This window comes from Oryctolagus cuniculus, chromosome 6, assembly GCF_964237555.1.
Source record: "Oryctolagus cuniculus chromosome 6, mOryCun1.1, whole genome shotgun sequence".
Taxonomy (NCBI): Eukaryota; Metazoa; Chordata; class Mammalia; order Lagomorpha; family Leporidae; genus Oryctolagus; species Oryctolagus cuniculus.
The window spans coordinates 119,294,730-119,314,043 of NC_091437.1; the positions used below are offsets into that span (position 1 = coordinate 119,294,730).

The 19,314-nt window shown below is 47.1% G+C and overlaps 1 protein-coding gene across 6 annotated transcripts in view; it reads left to right on the top strand.

The window, feature by feature from the left end:
- The window catches only part of TMEM67 (transmembrane protein 67), a 123,102-nt gene extending 103,800 nt beyond the window's left edge, over positions 1 to 19,302 (top strand). For all 6 annotated transcript variants that reach the window (XR_011389224.1, XR_011389225.1, XR_011389226.1 and 3 more), the window contains one exon: positions 145 to 19,302. The gene's annotated coding sequence lies outside the window, so the exon portion shown is untranslated. The remainder of the gene's footprint in view (positions 1 to 144) is intronic.
- Positions 19,303 to 19,314: the final 12 nt, after the last annotated feature.

The window sequence follows — 19,314 nt, forward strand, 5'->3', positions numbered from 1 at the left end:
TTTGACACATTTCACTGGGGCGGGAATTTTCCAGCCCAACCTCATCTCCCACAATCCAAACCCAGCTCCGGGTCACTCAGCCAGAGACTGTCCAGCCCACCCTCAGTTGTCCCTCCCACCCCGCTTCTCTCCTCTCCCATTCAGGGTGAATACTGGCTGTGGATCATGTATTCTGAGATGGAGTGATGTGGTGTGGACTCCCAGGAGCTTTGCCTCATGGCCTGGCCTGCTGGAGATGGGCCTGCTCGGTGAAGGCTGTCCAGAGATTCAAACAAGATAAGAAAAGCTCTTCTGTTTTTCAAGTTCTCCCTTGCACAGCAGTGATCTTGTTTTATGTTATCTTTTATATCACATGATTTGACATCTGCTTGCTGACCCAAAATCTTGTACCAGTAATATATATTTTGAAAACTGAAAGGCCTTTCACGTATTTTTTCATCTAATCCTCATGAAATCTCTGGAGGGAGGTATTATTCTTCGTAATTTACAGATGAGAAACTGATACTGGGGGAGGGACTTTATAACTCCCACCTAACCTGAGGCTGCGGGTTGAGTGACTCAGTTGTATGCTGCCTCATTACTTTGGACTAAATGCTGGTCTAATATTGCTGCTAACAACAACAGAAAAACAGAAAATGAAAAAGCACATATATTCCTGGTCGTACAGCTCCAGGCATTTCATTTTAATGGAAACTGTGTATTAAGTTTTATCTTGAGACAAAACTGGCCTTTTTAGATTAGCTCTTTCAGGTTAATCAAGAAGTCGTATCCAAAGCCAATTTCAATTGCTGCTTCTTAATTATAACTATTTGTCATCACATTGATCCTGGAGGACCAAATATAGAGCACATGTTTTCACAGCAAACGTTTGTTTTCGGTAAACAGCTACACAAACGTCCTGGGTATCCTACACTGTGCAGGAGCTCATATCTGTCTGAATAAACGAAGTGAAGGCAACACGAACAGTAAGTTAAGCAGAGAAATATATTTACTCCTTCATCTTTATTGAGTTCCTACTAATTGTCTGCCTCAAATCCGTTTTCCCTCTTCTTCCCTAGTCATGGAAGACTTACTGTTCCGGTACTTAATATTCTGGCCACTCTAGAATAAAGACTACATTTTCCAGCTGCCCTTTGCAGCCTGGGGGGGAGGGGGGGAGGATCATGTGACCAAGTCTGACCAGTGAAATACAAATGAAGGTGGGAGGGACAACTTCCAAAGAGGGTCAGGGTTAAGGTGAACGTGTATGTCCTGCTTTGCCTCTTCCTCCTTAAAGCTGGCTGGAACATAGAAGTGATGGCCATGGTGGGTGACACAAAAGGAACACAAAAGGACCCTGCATCCTTGATAATCATGGCTTGGTCGTATTCGCCTTGACACTTATGTGAACTCTTCAACATACATAAAAAATTATACTTCTGTCTTTCTGAAATTGGTTATTTGTAGATTTTTTTTTAATTTTTATGTATTTATGTGAAAGGCAGAGAGACAGACTGAGTAAGCTCCCATTGTCTAGTTCACTCCCCAAATGCCCAGGACAGTAGGGGTGAGGTAGTGGAAGCCAGGAGCTGGGAACTTCATCCAGGTTTCCCATATGGGTGGCAGGAACCTAAGTACTTGAGCAATTACCTCCTGTCTCCCAGGGTGTGCATTATCAAGAAAGTGGAATCAATTGGAAGCAGAGTAGCTGGGACTTAAGCAAGGTGTTCCCATAAGAGATTCTAGCATCCCAAGTGGTATCTTAACTGCTAGGCCAAATACTTGCCCCATTTTGTTTGTTTTGTACATCCACCTCTATTCCCAGTGCATGATATATCTTAAAAAATACATATAAATTGTATTATTGTTGTGGAATGGGATTCTTTATGTATTATGTCCCCTTAAAAATGTTTATTTTTAACAATCAGTGATGGTTGTCTTACTTAGAAACATCCATCATTCATGACTTATAGTGATCAGATTGAAGTGGATTATACCAATAAAATTTGAGAAATATATTTACTCCTTCGCCCTTATTGAGTTCCTACTCTGAGAGGATCTCTGTACGCGATGCAAGGAAGAAGATAAAGAAGAGACGGGCCCTGCTTTAGAGGTACATATAATCTACTTCTGGAAGCAGAGGTGTAACAATTAAACCGTATGTATAAATAGTGAATGTAATGGAGATGTAGAAAATATGTCAGGACATTAAGAGAATAATTAATTCTGCATGGAAGAATCCAAAATGTTCATGGATGTAGTGCCATTTCTCCTGATTCTGGAAGGCTAAGTATGCTTTTCAGAGGGGAATGAGCAAAGGCATAAAACAAAGAGAGTATATAAATTAAATTAAATAGCCCTAGGTGAGTGGAACACAAGGTACGTGCAAAGGAATGTCAGGAGATAAATTGGGAAAGGGATGGATGTTGTCATCACTGATGCCTTCCGAAGGACATGCAAGTCCTAGAAATCTTTAATCACTGAGGTCACATGTTCAAAGGTGTATTTTAAGACCATAATACTGGCCGGCGCCATGGCTCAAGAGGCTAATCCTCCGCCTGCAGCGCCGGCACACCGGGTTCTAGTCCCGGTCAGGGTGCCGGATTCTGTCCCGGTTGCTCCTCTTCCAGGCCAGCTCTCTGCTGTGGCCCGGGAGTGCAGTGGAGGATGGCCCAAGTACTTGGGCCCTGCACCCGCATAGGAGACCAGGAGAAGCACCTGGCTCCTGGCTTTGGATCAGTGCGGTGCGCTGGCCGCAGCACACCAGCCACAGCGGCCATTGGAGGGTGAAACAACGGTAAAGGAAGACCTTTCTCTCTGTCTCTCTCTCACTGTCCACTCTGCCTGTCCAAAAAAATAAAAAACCACCATAATACTAAATTGAAAGTATGTCATTGTGAAAATTCGAAGAAAAATAAGAAAGGAAGGAGGTGGAATGGAAGAAGTAAGGGAAGGAAGGTAGGGGTGAGTTATGCTTATGTTCTTAAAACTGGATATATGGGGGCCTGTGCTGTGGCGCAGCAGGATAAAGCCCTAGCCTGAAGCGCTGGCATCCCATATGTGCGCCAGTTCTATTCCCAGCTGCTGCTCTTCCGATCCAGCTCTCTGCTATGGCCTGGGAAAGCAGTAGAAGATGGCTGGGCCCCTGCACCCACGCGGGAGACCCGGAAGAAACTCCTGGCTCCTGGCTTCGGATTGGCGCAGTTCCGGCCCTTGCGGCCATCTGGGGGAGTGAACCATTGGATGCAAGATCTCTCTCTCTGTCTCTACCTCTACCTCTCTGTAAATCTTTCAAATAAATAAAAATAAATATTTTTAAAAAAGAAAATAAAACTGGATGTATGAAGTACATGATATTTGCTCCCTTTATATAAATAAAAGAAACAAAAAATAATAAAATAGAACCGTAATACAGTTTTGACACAGTTTGACACAGTCCTTGAATCAGGGTAGAGAGTGAATGTCTGATTCACTTTTGTGCTCCTCCAAGCATCTGCAGCGTCACTGGATCTTTATTCACCCATGGTGGATGCTCCTTAGATGTTTATGAAAATGAATGAATGAATGTAAGCATGAAGGTAACAGTATTGGACTTTTAAGCATCTGGTGTTCTATCTTAGTTCACCAGAGCGGCCATAATGGGATATCACAGACGGGGTGACTTAAACAACAGATGTTTGTTGCTCACAGTTCTGGAGGCGAGAAGTCCAGCGTCAAGATGCTGTCAGGTAAGTTTCATTCTGTCTTCTTCTCTCAGTTTGTAGACACCCACCATCTGCATGCTCACTTGGCCTCTTTGTGCATGGAGAAAGGAGAGAGGTTTTGGGTGTCCCTTCCTCTTGTAAAGACAACAGTCCAGTGAGATTAAGGCTCAACACCTCCAACTTCATTTAACCTTAATTAGTTTCTTAAAGCTCCTTTCTCCAAATACAGTCACCCCGTTAGTGTTAGTTAGTTAACTAGTTAGAGCTTTCACACATGAATTGAGGGGTTAGGGCGAATCCCAATTCAGTCCATATAGATGTGCTATGTTATATAATCTACAGATAATTCATATTAGCTTTCTCAAACAAGCTTTCTTAGAGCCTACATTTTTAAATTGAGGACACATAAACAACAAATACATGAATATAAAATGAGCAAACAATTTTGGACTGGTGAGAGCATCATAGACGATAGGAGTTGGTTCTTCCAGTGCCGCTCCATGTAACCTCCCCCGCAGAGCCAGGACTAGAGGGAGCTGAGTGGGTTGCTAGAGGGAGCTGAGTGGGTTGCCTGGGCTTCATATATAAAGAGGAAAACACCCATTCTCAGGGCCATGAAAATTCTGGCATGAGACTTGTGTGACCCTGAGGTCAAATCCTTCCTTTAAGAGTGTGCTGTGGCTGCCTTACTCATTTCTTCCTTGTCCTGACCTTGCCCCCAGTCTCGACCACTGGAGGGGAGCGGCAAAGTCAGAGAGAAGGGAAGGTAACCGCCAATGCATGGATGCATGGGTTATTAAACCAGCTACCACAGTAGAGACCCTAGCCCAAGTGGAGTCCATGAGGAGTAAAGCCCACTCTTCAGAACCATACCGCTGAAGGGTGAGGGAGCTGGGGTACTTACACACCACCTAATCTTTACTGAGCTACTCTAGGGGCAGTAGCCCTTCTGAGCAAAGCAGAGAGGCAAAGCCATTAGGTGCAGAGATGCAGATCCTGAAATCAGAGCTCAAGGGACTTGGAGGGGGGATGTGAAGGCATTGCTACTGGCTGCTATAGAAAGAGAACTTAGATGTGGAAACCTCTCCACCTCCCCCGAAGCCTGGGCTCTTGGCCCAACCTAGCTGTGACCCTTGGAGCAAGACTTCAGTTGCTTCAGTTGGCTTGTCCAGTGCTGAGGGGCTGATTTGAAGATACTGCTTGAAGACAAGCTAAATGAAAGCCAGAGAGTGAGAAGAATCCGGATCACCAGAGTTGAGGCATGGAAGTCCTGGACAAGAGAGGGTTTGGAGCAGGTGGAGGGTGAGAAATGAAGCCCGAGGCAAGTCCTGTTCTGAAAGAGGAACAGCACGGCCACAGTGGCTTTGTATGAATCCCTTGTGTCCCTACGCATGGGCAGGGAGGGAGTGTAATGAGGACAAGGAGCAAATGAGTGGCTGTGGGGGCAGAAGGGAACACAGAGATCTTAGAGTTTGCAAGATCAGGGCCCAGAGGATCTGAAAAGCCATATGCTCAAATCTCATAAGAAAACAAAGCCCCAACTTCTCCTGCTTGTTCTCACAAATAAGTAAGCTCCCAGGCTCTTCCCTAGCCCTCCTCACGTCTTTGCTTCTGTGCCCAGTGGAGAGACTGTAGAAGGCCTTTTAGAGAGAGCAGTAGTGCTGAGCCAGCCAGCCTGCCTCTCCAAGGCCTTCTGCATGCCCGTGAATTTACCTGCCCCAGGACAGTGGTTCTTGTTGTGCCTTGAACTTGCACTTGGGGAAACCCTAGTCCTTGTCCAGGCTCTGAGCCTGCCTTGTAGATGCAGACCATGGATCTTATCAAAACTCACACCCTCAGCAGTTCCTTCTGGGGAAGGAACATTCAGATGTTTCTATTTCAAGTTGTACACACTAAATCTGTGACGGCTAAACTCATTTTTTAAAGGGAGCAAAGATCCTTTCCTGTATGTTTGAATGGAGTAGGATGGAACTAGCCTAGGTGATTGTTGGCTTGAGACAGATGAACACAATGCGCACCAACATACATCTTTATTAGGGCAATTCAGCAGGGAGTCACATGGTGACAGCACCTGTTGTGGCTCAGACACTGTGCGAGGTGCCTGATACACTGCCTTTTAATTATGACAAATGCTTTTCAAGGTGATTTCCAAAGTTGAACGTGTCCCTCAGTTCTTCCTGGCTCCATATTAGTGTATAGCTCATCTTGCCAGACAACAAAAGTGAAGTTCATGAACCCTGGCCCAGGACCCTGGAGACTCAGGGCCCAGATGTGACTCAGCTGCCACTCAGGAGCTGTTTGGTCCTAGGGTCACTTACCTGTCCTTTCTGGACTTCAGGTTCCTCATGAGGGTTGTATTTACTTTAAAAGATTTTTTGTTTATTTATTTATAAGACAAAGTGGCAGGGAGAGTGTCGCTCCCCCTCTTCACGGAGGAACGACACTAGACCCTGCGTTGTTCTTTTGTCTGCTCGGCCCTTCCTGGGTTTGCTGCTGGTCCTTCCCAGGTTGGCTGCTGATCCCTCCACCTCCATGGAGGGGAGGCTCCCCCTGCCACTTTCCCCACTTCCGCGGGGGAGCGGCACACCGCCGGCCGGCTCTCTCGGGGGCTGCTCAGATGTTATCCGGATGTTCCCTGGTGCATGTTGTCTCTCTCCTCCTTTATAGTCCTCTTCCACCAGTCCCAACTCTGCTACCCACACGCCAAGCATGCTGCTCTCCTCCAATCAGGAGCAGGATCAGCTCCTGCAGGTTACTGGTCGAACTGGAGGCAGCTGCGTAGAAGCTGTTCACTCCTCTCCCAGCGCCATATTGTGGGAGAGCAGATGCATAGAATAGGTCTTAATTTCAGTAACTTAGTCTAGTCCGAGTTGCTCCCCACAGAGAGGGAGAAGAAGGAGAGAGAGAGAGAGAAAGAGAGAGATCTGGGGCCAGCACTATGATGCATCAGGTTAAAGCCCCAGCTTGCAGCACGCTGGTTCTAGTCCCGGCTGCTCCTTTTCTGATCCAGCTCTCTGCTCTGGCCTGGGAAAGCAGTAGAAGATGGCCCAAGTCCTTGGACCCCTGCACACATGTGGGAGACCCAGAAGAAGCTCCTGGCTCCTAGCTTCAGATCAACTCAGCTCTGGCCATTGCCGTCATTTGGGGAGTGAACCAGTGGATGGAAGACCTCTCTCTCTCTGGCTCTACCTTTCTATAACTCAGTCTTTCAAATAAATAAATCTTTAAAAAGAGAGAGAGAGAAAGATCTTCCATCCTGGTTCACTCCTCAAAAAGCCTCAACAACCAAGGCTGACAGGTCAAAGCCAGAAGCCAGGAACTTCATCCAGGACTCCCACATGGGTGGCAGGGACTCAAGTACTTGTATATCATTTGCTGGTTCATGGGCACGTTAGCAGAGAGTTGTATCAGAAATGGAGTAGCTGGGATTTGAACCAGCACTCTGCTATCTGCTGTGAGTATCCCAAGTGGTGATTCAACCCACTGTATCCCAACACCTACCCCACTGTGTGGGGCTTTAAATGAACTCTTCTCTAGCACCCCTTGGTTTTCTCATGTTCCATGCAGCCTGTCTGATCACATTACTTAGCACATTCCAGACTTGACCTTTGAAGCAGCTTCTACGTGAGAAAAATGGGCTGATTAGACTAGGGCGATTTTACTTCATTCATTTATGCAGTCATCAATATGTATTTATGAACTAGTTTCCAAATGGGAAGTTCCAGGGCATACATCCCTTGGGAACTACTGTAAGGTGAAAATCTGAGCTTAAGAATGTGCATATAATCCTCAATGCTGACTCCTGTTACTCAGGGTCCTTGCTTGACCGTGTCTCCTTATGTGAGCTCTGGACACCTGCCCCCGATCTGCACATACACACACGCACGCACGCACGCACGCACGCATATACATACACCAATCTTCCCTCAAATTTGACTATTTTTCTAGCCTTCACCCTGTTGGGTATTTTTCTCTCTTCCTCCTCACTTAGCCAAAGGAAGACTCTGCCATCACTCAGCCCATTTTCTCACCTGCCTTTCACTCCCTGGCTCTGCCACTCATTCATTCATTTCCATCCATCCAACAGACTATTTTTCCAAGAATTGTGTTCAGAGAAGAAGCATTCCCATCCTTATAACTGACATGTTTGGGAGAAAGAAACTCAAGCTGAATCCTGGCCTAGGACTTACTAGTTGTGACCTTGGGCAAGTTACTTTTCCTCTCTGAGCTGTAAGTTTCTCATGAACATAATGAGATTCCATGGAATCCAAAGATTGTTAGATGGATTGTAGGAGGTAACACAAAGTATTTGGCACAGAGCCTGGAAGATAGTGAATATTACATGATATGAAGCAGCTTTTATTGCTACTTCAATAGAGAGACAAAAGCCAAACATGGAGGTGCCAAAGAATGCACAGGTTTTTTTTAAATTTTTATTAATATAAAGTGAACAGATGTTATACATTCCATAGGTACAGTTCCAAAAAGACAACTACCTTTCCCTCACTGCCTTCTTCCTCCCCAATACCCCTCCTCCTCTCCCCCTCTCTTTTTGCAAAGACATAATTTTAATCCACTTTATATTCACAGGCTTAATTTGCCACTAATCATGATATTCAGCAAGTAAAAAGGAGGAAGGCCACAGTTCGAAAGGAAAATAAACAGGGGCTAAAAATGACAATCATATTCCAAAGTGACCATTTCATTCCTATACATTTTTTTGTGTTTTGTATTAGCTGCCACACATCAGAGAAAACATATGATATTTGTCTGCTTGAGTCTGGCTTATTTCACTAAGCATAATGATTTCCTAGTTGGAATGCACAGTTCTTAACCTAGGCCAAGAGATAGGTGATGTCAGGGAAGGTTTCCAAAAACAGAAGAATGGCCCAGAATGAGTCTTGAAGATGAATTGGGACTTGTGTAGGGCGCAGGGAAGAGAGAGGAAGGCAAGGCTAACAGTGTTTCAGGTAAGGGCTCTGCCAAGGGAAAGAAAGGAAAGAACTCACAGCTCCTTCCAGAGTCATCAGGGCAGTGCAGCCAGGATGCAGGGGGCGGGGAAATGCACCTGCAGACACTGCGCACCAGTGGGGTGTGAGCCTGACAAACCACTCACTCTCCTTACGTCTTGAAGGCAGCAGGAGCCTCTGAAGCACTTTGTGCAGTAGCATATGCAGACTGTTTTTTGGGAGCATCTTCTGGAAGCTGACAGATGTAGAGGGGCCAGGAAACCAGTGAGTGGAGGTGTTCATATCTGGGAGTGGTGGTTAATTTTCTATGTCAATTTGGGGCCGGGGAGTGCTCAGAGAGTTGGTTAAGCATTGTTCTGGGTGTGTCTGGGTAGGCGTTTCTGGATGAGGTTAACATTTGAATCAGCAGACTGAGCAAAGCCAGCTGCCTTTCTCAGTGTGTGTGTTTGGGGCGGGGGAGGGGGGTGGCTCATGCCATCAGTGACTAGAATGGAAAGGTAGAGTACGTACGGATTCTTTCTCTTGGTCTATTTTCAAGCTAGGACATTGGTCTTCCCCTTGTTAGACTTGGACTTGAACTTACACTATTGCCTCTTCCGGATGAGGATCTGGACTTTTCAGCCTTCATAATCACGTGAGCCAATTCTGTTTTCTCTCTCTCTCTCTCTCTCTCACTCTCCCTGTCTCCCTCCCCTCCACCTCCCACCCCCCCCCACATTGATCTGTTTCTCTGGAGAACTCCAAAACACTGACATAGCCCTGTAATGCTATAACCTGGAATCTCCACTGGTCTCTCCTTCCAGGCTTCCCTCCTTCCACTTGTCCTTAATGTTTCTAGCCAGGTTATCTTACCCTTGAGTCCCCGCTCCAATTCTCAGTTACCTGTAATTCCCTATTCCTATCCTAGAGTGAAATCTGGCCACAGACGACAGCCTGCCTTTCTCTTTTTCCTTTGCCCCGATATCACTCATCCTGACTTTGATGTGTTTGTGCTTCTTGTGCCCACTGTGCACCTTTTCTGGAGTGCCTCTTCCCCTCTCTCTCCTGGATGACCACTAGACAGCATGCATCACTTTAAGTGTCACCTCTCCAGCGAATCCATCCCTGAGGCCAAAACGTTAGACAGCCTGAGCCCCACTCCATTCTGTACATGGTGGCAAGTATTACATTTTATTGCAGTGATTCATGTACTGTATTTTTTTCCATGAAAAGACAGAGAGCTTGTCATGGGCATAGACCTTTGCAGTTTCAGTTTTGGATTCCAAGGGCCTACCATGTAATAGACCCTCAAGTCCTAAGAGCTGAAATGCTGGGTGTGGACATGAATGGAAGGATGGATTAGACAAGGAAAGGAGGAGTGGTGGTGTGGACCCCACTAATTGCAGCTTGCTTCCCTCTTTAAATGTCCTCCTTCCCAGTAACCTTATACATATCGTTCCAGCAACAGCCAATCAGCAACTGTGGAATTGTTTCATACATTTTTTTCCCCTTATATTTTTGTCAGTTTCATCCAGAGTCTATCTGGGCTTGAAAAGCCTTGGTTGATTTCAGAGACTGCTGTCCTCTCTCCTTTATTCTGTCCTGGAGAAATTTTAGGAACTTATTCTGGTACTTTGGGGACATTTGTTCATAGCAGTGTTTAAGGTAAAGTTAATATTTTCAGGATGATCAAATTTCTGGAAAATGTTCTTTGATCTTTTGAATTGTAATTAAATACATGTTCAGCATTTTGAAATTCAAGCTCTGTAACTTGTTCCAGACTATGGAAAGACTTTTCAGAGGAGTTACGCTTTTTAATGAAAGTTGGCAAAATGTGATGTTGAGATTAAAGAACAGGCAAATTCATGGTGACGGCTGACGATCTTAGGCCTGTGAGTTTCTCGTCCTAACTCTGATTAAGAAAGAGGAGAAAAGGGCTGGTGCTGTGGTGTAGTAGGCTATGTCTCTGCCTGTGGTGCCGGCATCCCATATGGGCACTAGATCAAGTGCTGGCTGCTCTTCTTCTGATCCGGCTCTCTGCTATGGCCTGGGAAAGCAGTAGAAGAAGGCCCAAGCCCTTGGGCCCCTGAACCCATGTGAGAGATCCAGAAGAAGCTCCTGGCTCCTGGCTTCAGATTGGCCCATCTGCAGCTGTTGCAACCTTTTGGGGACTGAACCAGCAGATGGAAGACCTTTCTCTGTCTCTCCCTCTCTCTGTCTGTAACTCTATCAAATAAGTAAATAAATAATTTTTTTAAAAAAGAAAGAGGCCGGCGCTGTGGCTCACTAGGCTAATCCTCTGTCCAGTTGCCCCTCTTCCAGGCCAGCTCTCTGCTGTGGCCCGGAAGTGCAGTGGAGGATGGCCCAAGTGCTTGGGCCCTGCACCCCATGGGAGACCAGGAGAAGTACCTGGCTCCTGCCATCGGATCAGCACGATGCGCCCGTCACAGCACGCTGGCCGTGGTGGCCGTTGGAGGGTGAACCAATGGCAAAAAGGAAGACCTTTCTCTCTGTCTCTCTCTCTCACTGTGCACTCTGCCTGTCAAAAAAAAAAAAAAAAAAAAAAAAAAAAAAAAAAAAAGAAGGAAGGAAGGAAGGAAGGAAGGAAGAGCCAGAATACAAGCTCTTTGGAATGAAACCATAGCAGGGCTAGCAGAGATTGATTTAATTATGTTGAGCGCAACACTAAGACCAACAATTGCTTTTAATATTCCTAGCAGATCAGAGTCCTTGTTCTCAACATTTTGCTGCTGAGCAGTTGGGGAAATGAGCGTATCTATTGTGGCCAAAAGCCTGCAGATTTCTGTTATGACTCATCTCACATCTGAATTCTAAACGCTTGGCATGCGGAAGGGCGTGGAAGCCTCACATCCTCCTTTCCAGTTAACCCCTGTGGACCTGCAGTCAGGCTGCACTTGAGGGTGACTTGGGTGACAGTTCAACTCCGAGTGTATTTTCTAGGACCTTTGAAAGTTTCTAGGGGTAATGAGTGATTTTTCATTTCTAAATTAAAAAAAAAAAGAGCAGATGCAATGTTGTATGTAAACACCAGCAGCAACCACAACACGTGCACGCCTTCTTACTCGCTCTGCTGTAGACTGATAGAAACATCAGCACCTTGAACTTGGGATGCAGTTAATACTCCTGAGCTCCATTTTCCTCATCTGTAAAATAAGAATATTTGTCTGGCTGATTTGTTGCGAGAGTTCAGTGAGTGAATACATGTAAAGAGCTTAGCACAATGTCTGATACAGACTCGTTGTTGACCCAGCAGTAGCTGGCTGTTTGGCCTAGCAGTTAAGACACCTGTGTCCCATATAGGAGGGCCTGAGTTCAATACCTGAGTCTACTCCTGACTCCAGCTTCTTGCTCATGCAATCCCTGGGAGGCAGTGGTAATGGCCCAAGTGATTAGGTTCTTGCCACCCATGTGGAAGACCTCTGTTGAGTTTCAGCTCCTGGCTTCATCCCAGCCCATTCTTGGCCATTTTGAGCATTTGAGGGCTGAACTGGTAGATGGGAGCTGCCTCTGTCTTTTTCTCTGCTTCTCTTTCTCTCATATAAAAATAAAATAAACAAGCTGTTGTTGGGGATGTTGCTATTGTTAGTATTATTAATAATGTAATGCAAAAGTATTGATTTAAACATCAGGAAAGTTCAGGTTCTCAACAGTAACTCCTTGACTGATTTTAAGCCATAATTGTCTGATCTCATCTTTTTTCCCCCCCCACAGGCAGAGTAGACAGTGAGAGAGAGAGAGAGAGACAGAGAGAAAGGTCTTCATTTGCTGTTGGTTCACCCTCCAATGGCCGCCACGGCCAGCGTGCTACGGCCGGCGCGCCCCGCTGATCTAAAGGCAGGAGCCAGGTGCTTCTCCTGGTCTCCCATGGGGTGCAGGGCCCAAGCACTTGGGCCATCCTCCACTGCACTCCCTGGCCACAGCAGAGAGCTGGCCTGGAAGAGGGGCAACCGGGACAGAATCCGGCACCCTGACTGGGACTAGAACCCGGTGTGCCTGTGCCGCGGGCGGAGGATTAGCCTATTGAGCCGTGACACCGGCCTGATCTCATCTTAAAATGAAGAGTTTGGGCCAGAAGATGGTCTAACTGTCATGTTTGTGATTCTATGAATAAAATGAGCAGTATATTGAAGTCCTCTCTGCTGCATCTTCTCAAGTCCCCGTGTCTTTCCTGAAATAACCTCTAACCACAGGCAAATCCTGTGTGAGTGGAGAATAGCTCTGCAGAATTGTGGAGGAAAAGACTTTTTTGGGTGATGATTCTAAATCCAAGGACATAATTCTAAAAGTGTCTTTTATACTAGTAGGTACACAGATAAAATGCAGTCTTACCTTCAAGAAACAGTGTTCTATTGTGAGCAGGAATGGAAAATCGATGGCATTGTCCCCTAGCCCTGGATGGGACTGAACCATTTCAACGTGGAAACAAAGAAGTTTTCTACCAGGGAAATAGAATTCTCCAGCCTAGCTCCATTTAAAGGACACAGCCACAGTAGCCTGATAATTCCCCTTTATCTGTATGACCTGTGCCTCCCCTGCAAGGCCTTTGCTGTACATTATAGCGTTTTAGTCCCCACACCGACCATCTAAGGTAGGTAGGGTAGTTATGAATACCCTCATTGCATGAAGAAGGAAGCTGATCTCCAGAGAGATTGGGTGATTTGCCTGGGTCACACAGTTCATAAGAGAACGTGCCACACCAGCGACTTCAGGACTGCTGACTTCAGGGGACACTGACATATTTCCTCACACTGCATCTGCAAAGCAGCCACTCTGCCTTCTCCACTGGTCTCCTTGGAAACATTGCAGCCACCTGATCAGATAAAACTAAGCAAAGGAGAGTTGTCGAAGAAGGGTCCATAAGGGCAGCTCTTCAGGTAGGACTGCTGGATCAGAGCAAGGGGAGAGCAGAGTGGAGACTTCGCCTTCCTTCCCCAGGCGCTTCCATAATAATCCTTACTAACACTTTCAGAGGGGTTGTTAAACTATAGATATTTCTTTTTTTAAAAAACAATGGGGGCTGGCACTGTGGCCTGGTAGGTTAAACCTCCACCTGAAGTTCCGGCATCCCATGTGGGCACCGGTTCTAGTCCCGGCTGCTCCTCTTCCGATCCAGCTCTCTGCTATGGCCTGGGAAGGCAGTAGAAGATGGCCCAAGTCCTTGGGCCCCTGCACCCACTTGGGGGACTTGGAAGAAGCTCCTGGTTCCTGGCTTCGGATCGGCGCAGCTCTGGCCGTTGCAGCCATCTGGGAAGTGAACCAGCAGATGGAAGACCTCTCTGTCTCTGTCTCTACCTCTCTCTTTAACTCTGTCTTTCAAATAAATAAAATAAAACTTAAAAAAACCCAAAGATTTATTTTTTTATTTGAAAGACAGGGTTACAGAGAGAGAGAGAAAAGGAGAGAGAGAGAGAGCGCCTCCATCCACTGGTTCACTCCCCAAATGGCCACAATGGCCAGAGCTGGGCCAATCCAAAGCCAGGATCCAGGAGCTTCTTCCAAGTCTCCTAAGTGGGTATAGGGGCCCAAGGACTTGGGCCATCCTCCACTGCTTTCCCAGGTGCACCAGGAGGGAGCTGGATCAGAAGTGAAGCTGCCGGGACTTGAACTGTTGTGCATTTGGGATGCCGGTGCCACAGGCAGTGGCTTTACCATCTACACCACAGTGCCAGATATTTCAGTATGCCTAGAAGTCATCTAAAATGAGTCATAGTTAATTTAAAAGTACTGTCTTTTAGGACATTTTATGGAGGAATTTATGTGCCTATTATAAAGGAAAATCAGAACATGTGAGCATTTTATTAATTGAGTAAATCAGATGCTACAAGAACAAATTCAGGTGCATGAATCAGGAGAAAGATGACTCCTGGACTGTTTATAATTGCCTAGTAAGTTGTGCAGCTACAGGTAATGGCATATGACTTGCCTCTCTCTGATAGTCCTAGTTGGGGTTGGAAAAAGGAAGAACCCACTTGTGGCTTTTCTGTCCCACACCACCCTGTTCACACAGGACTTTGTCCTGGCTGAGGGGGCCCGAGGTGTTGAACAGGCTCATCCAGCCCTTCCTGGGCCTGCGGGAGCCTGCACAGGAGGCCCCAGGAGGCCCTCCTGCTGGAAGACCAGGGATAATTCTTTCTCCCTCCCAGTAAGCAGCCAGCTCAAAGTACCAGATCCATCCTGCTGCTTCAGCAGGCTTGTGTAAGCTCCCAAATAAGCAAGAAGAAAGAACTCTAGAGACCTCCTCTTAGACCCCCCCCACCCCCACTCCACACACTGTCCTAGGTGGGCCTATGGCCGTGCACATTTTAGAAGACAGTGTAAGTCATATCAGGCCCCGGAGGCTCTCTGGGCTGTGAGATTTGGGAATGGCAGAATCACCACCATGCTTCACTGCCATAGAACCCTCGTGTGAGGGCCTCCCTTACAGTGCTGGGCCTGAAAGTGCTCCCAAAGCGCATAGAAGAGTGGCGCTAAAGTCTGGCACATCTCTGAACCCCTTCACCAGCTTCCCAAATACTGAGGGGGTCACTTTAGTTCTAGAAGAGAGCCCTCAAACTGGCTTTTTTTTTTTTTTTTTTTTTTCACTGTGGATTTCAGTTTGTCAATCTGTGCAAAGTCGAGTTCATCAAAACTCGAAGGTGTCTGGACAAGAAGCCTTCAGACACATAGTAAGTGCTCTGTCAGCTTCTGGGCGATTCAAACGGAATAGTATCTCCTCTTACTAAGCACCCACTTCTCCCAGGAGCAGCCCTTTTGGGTCTCATCTTTCCCACACTCCACAAGGTGGGTGTCTGGCTATTCCCACAGATGAGGGAACGGATTCTGGTTTGGAGCAGTAATGAAGTTCTCATAGGTGGTGAATGGAGAGCCGTACACAAAACCAGGCTCCTGCCTATGAGCAACATTGCCTCTAGAAGGAGCAGAGCTCTGGGCTGGAGAGACATCCAGAACTTGGGAATGGCTCCTCAGTGTGGCCAAGTGTGACTTCTTTCAATTGCTTATTCGCTGCCTTCCCCTCCACTCTGATTCATACTCCCATGTGGTATCCGTACAATATCCCTGTGACTTGTCTTCGAGACATTAGAAAATATATAGGTAAAACTCAGCAATGAAGAAAGTTACAAAGATCCTCGGCTGCTCCGCTTCCCATCCAGCTCCCTGCTGATACACCTGGGAAAGCAGTGGATGATAGTCCAAGTGCTTGTGCCCCTGCTATACATGAAGAAGGCCCGCATGGAGTTCCTGGTTCCTGGCTTCAACCTGGCCCAGCCCTGTCAGTTGTGACCATTTGGGGAATGAACTAGCACATAGAAAACTCTCTCTTTCTTTCTCTCTCTCTCTCTCTCTCTGTCAAAAAAAAGAAAAGGAAGAAAAAAGAAAAGAAGAAGAAGGATCTCTGAGGGTTTCTTGGGACTTCGTATTAAATTGAGTGTGCACATTTGTGAATCACACACACACACAGCAGACATAGGAGCACGCCATGGAGCCTCTGATGTGGTCTCACCTCTGTGACCATGAAAAATGGATCAGGACCTCTCTGAATGTCAACAGCTCCAGGGAGTGCTGCCCAGAATAGCTTTGTCCTCCCGTCGCCTCATCACTTTACAGACAGCAACTGGGTCCCTGTCCCACTCAGCCTGCTGCTTGTCGCCCTGTAGCTCTGCTGTCTCGTTCTCTGCTGACCTGGCTCTCCTCCTGGGGAATTAGCTCCCTGTGGCTCGCTCATTTGTACTTCCACGAACTCAGTCCATCCCTTCTCTCCTGCTCCCTGCCAGCTCTTCTGGACATCTGCTTTGGTTTCCTCCTCTGGTCTTTTCAGTACCCATTGTGCCTGCTCTCATCCAGGTTATGGAGCGTTAGTGTCAAGTGAGGACAGCTGGGACCACGTCTACTACGGCACACCTCCGCAGAGCCAATACAGCTCTCCTGTGAGGCAGGCACAGAAACACCAGCTCTTGGCCTCTAAGGCTTGCCCTGCAACCCAGTTTTGCCCCTTGGATTAGTACGTATGTCGCTTCCTGAGTCCCAGTTTTGTTATTTGTGTGCTAAGTACAGTAATCTCTTCCTCAAACGTTGAGGCAAGTTAGGAAGATAATGGTATAAAACACTCAGAAGGTGACAGCTGTGGAAGGTCCCAGCTGTTACTGCTGTCATCATTACTGTGTGAGGTGCATTTTCCCTCATCCACGTCCCCCGCTACTTAGTTTTTGTAAAAACACGCATCGCTTCACTAGCCTTTACAGTGAATATTATTACTCCGATTTCTAAGGCTGCAATATCACAGACAGGTTCTATACCTTTCCCAAGTCCCCACAGTCTGCAAGAAAAGCCGCTGAGATTGATTGACTCAAGCCCTGACTTCCTCAGGAGAGATAGGGCGCTCCCAGCACCATGACTTCTGCCAGGGGCTGAGGAGACCAAGGGGAATGGACGCAGGCCTGAAGGTGGGGCACAAATGGAGAGATTACAGGATGGTGAGATAAAGGTCTTCAAATAGGCAGCCAGGGTCCTGGTCGGGGGCAGGGGTGGGCAACAGCCCCAGACAGCAGGCATCCAGAGCCAAAGGATTTTACACCGCCTTTGAGCTAAATATAACCCACGCTGGACTGTGTCCTACTCCCTGGTACTAAAGGACACATTGGAGGAGAGAAGGAGTAATATGACGCGGAGAGAGAGCAATCCAGGAGCCCACGTACGCACAGGTAGCCTGTTTAGTGACACATTCAGAATGACAGGCGGAGGTAGAGATAGGAGGAAAATGCACCCTAGGTGGCAGGATTCTCAGGACTGGGGCTGAGGGACTTGGGATCCCTGGCAGGCAAGAGCATCGATAAAGGTGGGACCCCGTTATGAAGGGCCAAGGAGGCCACACTAGAGAGCTTGGGCTTCATTTTGAAGTCAGAAGTGCTCCCTCTAAAGAGTAGGTCAAGTCTGGAACTATTTTGGAAGGCAGCATATGTGTGGAGGCCTGACAGCCCAGGGGAGAGTTTTCAGTAAGAAGATCCAGCAGGTGTGTCATTCTCATCTGGGTCAGGCTCACATACTCGGACAGAGGTGATGATGGAGGAGTAAAGTTCTCAGGAGTTAGATTAGGTATGAGAAGGGGTGAGAACAGGAATCATGATTGATAAGAGCTGTGGTACTGTGACTGATAAGCCAGCACCTAGCAGAAAAGTATGGAAAACCATAGGCAACTTCAACAGAAAAATGTTCCTAGGTCCAAAACAGGAAGGGCCAGAACATGAGTGGGATAATATTATGTTGTTAAAAAAAGGAAGTGTATCTATCAGTGGAAGGAGGGCTGCCAGTCCAGAAACAATGAAAATGAAAATAAACACAGGCACAGAGAGGCAAGGGTTGGCAGCCCCAGAGAAAGGGGCTCCATGACTCTCAAATTCAATTGTGTCTTTACTGCAGCGGGAGTATTTTGACCCCATTGTGGGTCTTTAATTTAATTTAATTTAATTTAATTTTGACAGGCAGAGTTAGACAGAGAGAGAGAGAGAGAGAGAGAGAGAGAAAGGTCTTCCTTCTGTTGGTTCACCCCGCGAATGGCCACCACAGCCGGTGCGCTGTGGCCCTCACGCTGCACTGATCTGAAGCCAGGAGCCAGGTGCTTTTCCTGGTCTCCCATGGGGTGCAGGGCCCAAGCACTTGGGCCATCCTCCACTGCACTCCCGGGCAATAGCAGAGGGCTGGCCTGGAAGAGGGGCAACTGGGACAGAATACAGCGCCCCGACCGGGACTAGAACCTGGTGTGCCGGCGCCACAAGGCGGAGGATTAGCCTAGTGAGCCGCGGCGCCGGCCCCCATTGTGGGTCTTGAGGCCATCTGTCTTTAATTTACATCACTGACTCTCCTTGCTCTGACTTGGTACTCCACAAGCCAACTCCTGACTATAATCCTCCTTTTTATGTAGCTCCTCCTACAGAGGAACGGAAACCCCTGAGTGGCGACATGAAAGTCCAGCACATTTTACATGAGGCAGTGGAGTGTAGCAGTTAAGACTAGGGGCCAAAGAGGTTGAGTTTGAAGCTTTGCAGCTGCGTGACCTTGAACAAGTTATTCCAGAACTCTGCAACTTAATGTGTCATCTGTACAATGAACCATCTCCGGGAGCCATTGTAAGGAGGAAGTGACGTAATGTGTGTTGTTACCTAGAATAGTGCCCTCAAGCAGTAGGTGGTCTGTAATTGATAGTTGTTATTATTACAGGTCTCTGTGTGAACTGCTAAGTGGTGGCATTGTATTTTTGTTTTGTTTTGTTTTTGATTCATTTATCTGACAGGCAGAGTTACAAGGAGAGAGGAAGAAACAGGGGCTGCGCCATGGCTCACTTGGTTAATCCTCCACCTGCGGCGCCAGCATCTCATATGGGCGCTGGGTTCTAGTCCCAGTTGCTCCTCTTCCAGGCCAGCTCTCTGCTGTGGCCTGGGAGTGCAGTGGAGGATGGCCCAAGTGCTTGGGCCCTGCACCTGCATGGGAGACCAGGAAGAAGTACCTGGCTCCTGGCTTCAGATCAGCGTAGCTCTGGCCGTGGTGGCCATTTGGGGGGTGAACCAACGGAAGGAAGACCTTTCTCTCTGTCTGTCTCTCTCACTGTCTAACTCTATCTGTCAAATAAATTAAAAAAAAAAAAAAAAAGAAAGAAACAGAGAGACATA